We start from the raw sequence: 7,995 nt of genomic DNA, 5'->3' as shown, positions 1-7,995 counted from the left end.
CACCTGGAGCTAAGCTTTGTTTTCTACAAAATATGGTGGACAGGGGAGGCGTGGGGTTTGGGAAAGAGTTTCTTGGTTCAGGGAACTTGGTTCTTGGGACTGCTGTCTACTTCTAATAATAAATAATTCGGACTTGTAATGCCCAGACTCCTTCCAGACAATATTCTAATTATAACTCCCCTGCGTCACATGAGGCTTTTAATAATGAAAGAGAGAGAGAGAGTAGAGAGAGAATAATTACAAATCTATCTCACTGGGGGTATAGCTCAGGGGTAGAGCATTTGACTGCAGATCAAGAGGTCCCTGGTTCAAATCCAGGTGCCCCCTTCCCTTTGTCTTTTTTTTTTTTACATTTGGGGAAAAGATTGAACAATGACTTTATGATTGTCTGTAGATTGTGGCAAGTAGAAGACTCTTCAGTTTCCTTTATGAATATGCTGGGTACCTGCCTGGATCTTTAGATGATCTTTTTCCATTTCTCACCATAATTTTTCCAGACACTCAGTGGCTTTATCTCTCACAAGGACACTGAGACTTGAGAGATTTAGTTAGTGTCTCCAGGTTGAAAGTGACAGTGAGCAAACACTGGAGGGAACCTAGAAAACATCCTGCCAGTGATATAGATCATAATCTTCTGAGGGAGTACAAGCTGTGGGACAAAAATCCCACATAGTATGACAGGCAATGGGTTAGGAAACTTTGAGTTTCTGAAGTCTCTTTCTGCTAGGATAACCCAGCAATGCAGTACCTGGGGCAGAGCCAAAAAGGAGAATCTTTATGCACAGAATATTGCTAAGGATAAACATAGCCTGGTCTAGATTTAGGGAAGGTCCTCCCTATTTTCTTCTCTAACACTTACAGACTGTGCATCCCTTTCCTTCCTGTTCATTCTCTACAGCCAAACACCAAAAACATAAGTTTTACAGACTTGCTAATGGCTGTTAATGCTTGTGTCAACCAGTGAGTTTTTGTATTTTATGACTTTGAAATATTTTTTAAAAATGATACCAATTGAAGGTCTGATATTTTTAATAATGTTAATTATACATTTGTGTATATATTCTTCCAACATTACACGTATCACCAAAGTGTCCATGTTCTTCCTCTTCTCATTAACATCGGAGGGGCTGCAAGATATGGAAAGGGAGGTTAGGGAGGGATTTCCTGATGGACTCCTGATCTTTAATATTTGTTGGTCCCATTGATGTCATAGCTCCTGACAGGCTGGTCTGGGAAAATTTGTGGCAATGACCAAGATTTTCTTTCTTCTCATTTTAGAGAGATGTTAAGTAGAAAGTATTTATATTAGAAACTCAACTGCCTAGTGTCAGCCTAAATATCCCATACTCGGTAATCTATTAAACTCAATAATAAATTTTATCTGGCATAGTTTAGAGAGATGTGTAAGATCCTGTCTGTTCTAAACACAGCACAGGTGGCAGCCATTCAAGTTATCATGTCCCATTTAATCATGCATATAGTAATAACATTTATTTTCTAATTCTTATATGTTTGTATTCTAAATTTTATTTTTAAAAAGACAAGTAGTGAAGGGAAAACATCCAGTTATGATGCTTGTAAAGGTTTTGATTCTTGTTGATCTGTTTGACTATTTTTATTAAAGATATTTAAAAAAAAAGAATAAGAAACTCAGAATATAAAATCTTCAAAGGAAAAAATTGGAATTTAGAATATCCATTGTTTCTTGGTTTGTTTTTGTCCTGGTTAAAAGTTGATCTCCTAAAAATTTGATGAAAACACACACAGAAACAAAAACATATTTGTCTAATTTCAGAGCTGTGTGGGAACCTCAGAAATCTACTTGTGGGTACCTGTTAGGATTTCCTCTGGATGGACCATGGTTCTTAACATACTCATAGCTTAGATTTATGGGCAGCTGGTGGCAGAGTTCCAAGGTCAGAGAAGTAATCTAAAAAGGAGCATTTAGCTGTATGTAGGTGCTGAAAAGAAATGCAGGTTGCAGTCCTGGAAGAGGCAGGAGGTGGCATGAGAAGGGAATGGGAGTGAATTATAACTGAGGCTTAATCCCAGTCACAGAGGGTTTTTGTAGCGTAGTATAGCTCATAAAAAAGAAATGCCTGTTTTTTAGAAGCTTGGTTGTGTCCTGGGGGTATAGCTCAGTGGTAGAGCATTTGACTGCAGATCAAGAGGTCCCTGGTTCAAATCCAGGTGCCCCCTCAGCGTTGTTTTGCTGCTCTTGGCTGCTTTGGTGTGAGATTGGTCATAGGGAAAGTAAGCAAAGTACCAGGACTGAGGCTTTAAGAAGCTTTTGCTTGTGGTCAAGCAGACACCTGGACTCAAGAATTCTCACACAGAGCACTAAGCTCACTTTTCCTACAACATATAAACACAAACACACTTATATATGCACAACTCATACATATGCATGTAATACATTCATACATGTATATGGACATATATCCATACAGTTACATATACAGGTACACACATTTGTGCATACATACATGTGCATACATTCATGGACACATGTCCACTTACATAGGTTGCCTTGATTTTTCCTTCCCTACACATTCTGACACTTTCTATCTTCCCTTCTTCACACCCCTTATTTGTCTGTGATCTTAGTTTACAAGTGAATTGCAGAATAACAAAATTGCCATATACACTTCCCTCAGCTGCCCCCCTTGCAGAATTTTGACCTATTTTGCCAAAGCCACTGTAACCCGTCACCCAGCACCAATCCTTGCATTCATGGTCATGCTCTGTTCAAAACTCAACCCAGGGCACCATGTGCATGTGACCCCCAGTGATAGCTCAGTTTCTTTTCTTCCCAGCTGGGTTCTTGGTGTTTTCTTGTTAGTTTAGATTTGCTTATAACCTCACTGCCAGGGGACTTTGGTAGAAGACCTTCCCCTTGTTTGTCTGCAATTTTCTCAGGACTCACCAGAGCAAGGTTGCAGATGTCACAGGGGCTCTTGTCTATGCTTCAGATCTGGGAGGAAATGACTCAGAGGATGTGGGGTCTGCCTTGCTTGAATAAAGCTGCAAGCACTAGCCCACCTCAAGAACCTGTCCTTATCCTCTCCCAAAGGTGTACCCCCAATTCTTCAGCAACAGCAGCAGCAAGAAATGAATTGTCCACTCCATGGAAACAGTTTTTAGGAGTTGCCCTCTGATGTTTGTCCTGGTGATAGAGCCCACCACACAAACACAGATGCTTCATGATGGGTTCCTTTGGTCCTGTTTGGAGGCATGTTTTTCTAGGTAACTATCACTCATAAACTTCACTCAGATACTCTGAAGTTTCTCCCTCCTGCCTCTGCTGAAAGCCACTCATGTCCCCATCTGGGTTTCCCTCTTATTTGGAGCTATGTGAGTCTATGAGAAACTTCTTGCCATCCAACCTCCCAAGAAAGAATCTGGATGTGCTGGGTTAATGCAACCTGGGGAAAGTCATGATATTCCTCCAACACACTGTCCTTGAATGTGGGCATTAGTCTATCTCCTTATGAGCATGAGCATCTTGCAGAAGCTTCTTGAACTGACTTCACTTTTTTCACTGCTTCATTTCCTTTCACATTTCTTTCTCTGCTTTAATTCCTTTTACCTCCTTTTCATTCTTCCTGGGATTGCATTAAAAAAATCACAGAAGATTTTGCCATAGGTTTTGGTTCTACTTTCCTTTTTCTGGTGCCAGGGACTGAACTCAGGACCTCACATATGCAAGTCCAGTAATATACTGCTGAGCCACTTCACTGGCAAGCTCTAGATGCTGCAGTACAGCTCTGTCAATTTTTTTTTCTAGCCTTTGCCTTTGAGTTTACCCTGACCTGGATTCCAACGGTCTGCCTGAGCATCTTGTCTCCTGATCATTTTCCTAGTTGGAGCCTATTCTGTATCTTCCTCTGGCTGAGAGCTTCCTCCAAACAATGACTGACTGAGATCTCAGCTTAAGTACCCCAGAGTCAAGGTCTGGAGATGATTCATAGGGTTAGAGTGCAGGCTTGAATGCAGGAAAGCCCATGTTTGATGCCTGGCATGTCACCAGGTAGATTATATTATTATCGTCCCCCAGTCCCTTAGCATGTAGGTAGTTATTAATTCTTGGTGGGCTTGGCACTTCAATGGTGCTCAGGCTTATTCCTGGCTCTGCACTCAGAGATCACTCCGGGAGGGGATCAGGGATATATATGAGATTCTGGATGTTGAATCCAGAACAGATGTGTGCAAGAAAAGTGCTCTACCTGCTATACTGTCTCTCTTGATTCTTGTCATTTTCTTTATGACAAGAGCAGTTTAAGATATAACTAAAAGAAAGGTGTTAAAAGGATTTTTTTCTCATTTAGGAATATATACTGTACTTGATGCAAGAGACTCTAAAACTTTTCTAAAATACAGAAATCTTAAATGCTGCCCGGTGTTCCTCTCTATTATAAAAATAACATGCTAGCCTTTTGAGTTTTTTTTTTTTAAATTTCCCTCCAACTGTAATTGATCCAGTGTTAAGCAAAGCTCAACAGTCTTTGTTTTTGGGCTCAGTATGGCAAATACATAGGCCACAGATGGATTATAAGTGAACATTACAGGTACTGATATTTGTTCTGCCTCAAAGACACATTCCTTTCTGGTTCTATGGGGATCTCTTATCTATCATCTGACACTAAAATGTTCAGTCTGTGTGCGTGTGCGTGTGTGTGTGTGTGTGTGTGTGTGTGTGTGTGTGTGTGTGTGTGTTTGTTTTTTGGGCCACATCTGGTGGTGCTCAGGGGTTACTCCGGACTCTTCACTCAGAAATTGCTTCAGGCAGGCTTGGGGAACCATATGGGATGCTGGAATTCAAAACTGAGTCCACACTGACTCGGTCAGATGCAAGGCAAACACCCTACCACTGAGCTATTTCTCCAGCCCCTAAAATGTTCAGTCTGTAGTGAGATGTGATACCCATATTGCAATCTTCTTGGTGCACCACTACCTCATTCTTGGGGGAAAACTTTGTCCCGGGTATTTCCTTAGTCTGCCTGACTTAGTCAGTTGATGTCCTCTTTACACCTGAAGCCCAGTTTTCTGACCACCAAATGCTCACATCAGAATTCCAATGGCTTCCATTCTTTTGCTATTTCTATTTAACTTCAATAGTAAGTTGGACTATTTACCTCTAATGGAGGTTTAGGGCTAAGTAGAACCCTAGTAAAGTGTTTTTCAAAAGAAAGTCAGCAAAAACACTCTGTGGTGTTATTAATATACTTATATCTCTATCCTACTCCTGCCCTATCTCTCTTTCATTGTTTATTGATGACAGGGCTTGTGTACATTAGATGATTGTGTTTGCACATGTATTCACAGAGTTGCACTCTTTGATTGTGGTGGTCGCACCCATGGCTATGGTGTGCTGGAGATTTCAGCCTTTGTTCTGATGTGGGGGATCCAAGATGACAGTATATTTTCACTAGGATCCCAAGTTAGTAAGGATAGAGGTTTTCTTCTCAAGGTGTAAACAGCTAATCTAAAAATATCCTTGTTGTGGTAGGAGGTGAGAAGATGCTGGATCTGAGTGACATTTTATTTCTTGTTCTCTTATCTTATGTCCTGGGTCTCTCTCATGTCCCTCCAGTCACTTACTCAATTGTGAGTAGCAAGAATTGCTGTTGTTCAGAAAATGACCACTTGGGGAAGCAACTTGATTTTTTTTTTGTTTGTTTTTTTTTGGGCCACACCCAGCATTGCTCAGGGGTTACTCCTGGCTGTCTGCTCAGAAATAGCTCCTGGCAGGCACGGGGGACCATATGGGACACCGGGATTCGAACCAACCACCTTTGGTCCTGGATTGGCTGCTTGCAAGGCAAACGCCACTGTACTATCTCTCCGGGCCACAACTTGATTTTTTAAAGATAAATTTTAAAATTGGGGTTGTAGTAAAAATACAGCAGGTAAAGTTCTTGCCTTGCATATTTAGTTGTGGAGCTTTTCAGGGGTCACACATTTATTGTGGTATCTGGGATCATACTGGTAGTTTTGGAATCACAGTCAAAGTGGGGAAATGCTGAGATCAAATGAGAGGCCTCATCCATGTAAGGCAGGTGCTGGACCACTGAGTTTCCTCAGGATGTGCGTTTTCTGCTTATAGAAGCAAAAGGCTCATCTTCCCTTTGGTGTTGCTTTGTCCTGGCAAATCAGAAGTGGGTTGGTCTCTCCAGAACAGAGGCAGGAGAAGGATGAAGAAGGAAAGATTTAAGGCAGGAAGGAAAAAATACTAGAAAGGGAAGTAATGGGGGGAATGGAGTTAGAGTTTTGGTTATATTTTTGGTGATGTGGGAAAATGACATAGCTATAAATGCAAAGAAAAGACTCAACAACACTGAAAACATGAGATCTAAGCTGCAAAATTACTAAATTTTGTAATGTAGTTGTCGAAGTGGCAGGTGGGAGGGGTGGGGGATGATGGAGAATGGAAACATGGGTGATGAGAGTTGATACTGGTGATGAACTGGTATTGAAATATATGCCTAAAACTCAACTGTCGATAACTTTGTAAATCATGATTCTTTAAATAAAATTCATTTTTTTTTTAAAAAGAAAGTGAGTTGGTCAGTATTCCCTACTCAGACAGAATTCAGCTTGATTACTTGTGTAGAGTTCTGGGAAAATAAGAAAAATGTTGATCTCTGGGGCTTGTACTCAGGAGGAGGGATGAAGAGATATCTATGTCGATGGAGGACCTACCATATGTCAAGCACAGTTGTAGCAGCTAGACATACAATTAAACGGGATCCTTGACTTGAGGGAATTTGCATTTTTCCAGAGTAAGAAATTTCATGGGGAGAAGAATCTTGTGGCATTTCCTAATGAAATATGGAAATAAATATTGAGTAGAATAAGTCAGAGTCCTGGAGGCCCAAGGTTGAGCATCAGTTTCAGGGTGGTGCAGGTAAGATAAGGTAGAGCTCCACTCCTGGACGGACCCTGGGGGGTAATCAGGCTCTTCAATTTTCTAGCTTCTATTGCTTTGTTCTGTTTGTGGTCCCTTCCTAAAAGCCCTCAGTGCTGCACTTTCAGACTACTTCAGATCTGAGTCCCTTTTCTTCTTGTTTTCTCAGTAACTGAAGATGGTGTGGGAGCTGGCATACTGTGTGGGCTGGGGTCAGAAGAGCCAGCTGGGATTGTGTTCTGAGAACTGCAATTACCCCCTGCAGACTGCATTTCAGGATGTATGCAGTGGGAACCATGAACAGGTGTTGGCAGGCTTCCAACGCCCAGGTGTTTCATAGATATTCATCTCTTTGAATTCTTGCATTCACCGCTGCAGGGAGCTGCTGCACAACACATGGAAAAACGAAGGCCTCAGATCAGCATACTCAGAGTTAGGTTCTGAAGGGGTAACAAGACTGGCGGCAGCATTGCAAGACCCCAGGAACTAATGAAACCCCCAGGATCTCAGCTCAGAACCCCACAAACCTACTTATTCTGAATCAGCATTTTAACAGGAGTACCAATGATTCAGCTATGCCCCAAGCTTCTGCAAAAACTGGGGAAATGCAGCAAAACTACCTCTTGAGTATCTGTGGTAACCAAAGGGACAAGAGGGAGGGGTCTTTCTCTTTCTGGAGTCCAGCTCATTCTGGACCCCATTTTGGAACCCAGCTCCTCGGATGCACTTTTTGTTTGAGTAAGCAAGTAACAACAGTTAAACACAGACCTTCTCTGAGTCCCTGGCTTCAATTCTCTCTAAATAGCAGCTCTGCGTCTCCAGGGCATGGAAGTACTTGCTGACTTGGAGATTTCTCATCTCAGCACCACGGTCTGGGGTGATAAATTATGGAAGAGTTATTAAATTACAGAAATCTCACTTACAGCAGATGCTGGGGCGAGGCATATTTTGGGCATAGTAATCATCATCCTGCAAGGAGAGAGCCTCACTGCTATGCTCCTGACAGAGATCTATCGACAGAAGCCTGTTCATACCCAGGTCTTCCTTAGGCAGGCACTTGAGTTCCAAATCTTAGGGTGTGTGTGAAT

General features: G+C 41.8%; 2 non-coding genes across 2 annotated transcripts; both read left to right on the top strand.

Moving 5' to 3' along the window:
- Positions 1–255: 255 nt before the first annotated feature.
- Positions 256–327, top strand: TRNAC-GCA (transfer RNA cysteine (anticodon GCA)). The gene has a single exon. It is a non-coding gene; the product is annotated as a tRNA-Cys (tRNA).
- A 1,800-nt stretch (positions 328–2,127) lies between these two features.
- Positions 2,128–2,199, top strand: TRNAC-GCA (transfer RNA cysteine (anticodon GCA)). Its single transcript has one exon. It is a non-coding gene; the product is annotated as a tRNA-Cys (tRNA).
- Positions 2,200–7,995: the final 5,796 nt, after the last annotated feature.

Source organism: Suncus etruscus, chromosome 20 (assembly GCF_024139225.1).
Source record: "Suncus etruscus isolate mSunEtr1 chromosome 20, mSunEtr1.pri.cur, whole genome shotgun sequence".
NCBI lineage: Eukaryota > Metazoa > Chordata > Mammalia > Eulipotyphla > Soricidae > Suncus > Suncus etruscus.
This window is presented reverse-complemented; position numbering and strand designations above follow the sequence as displayed.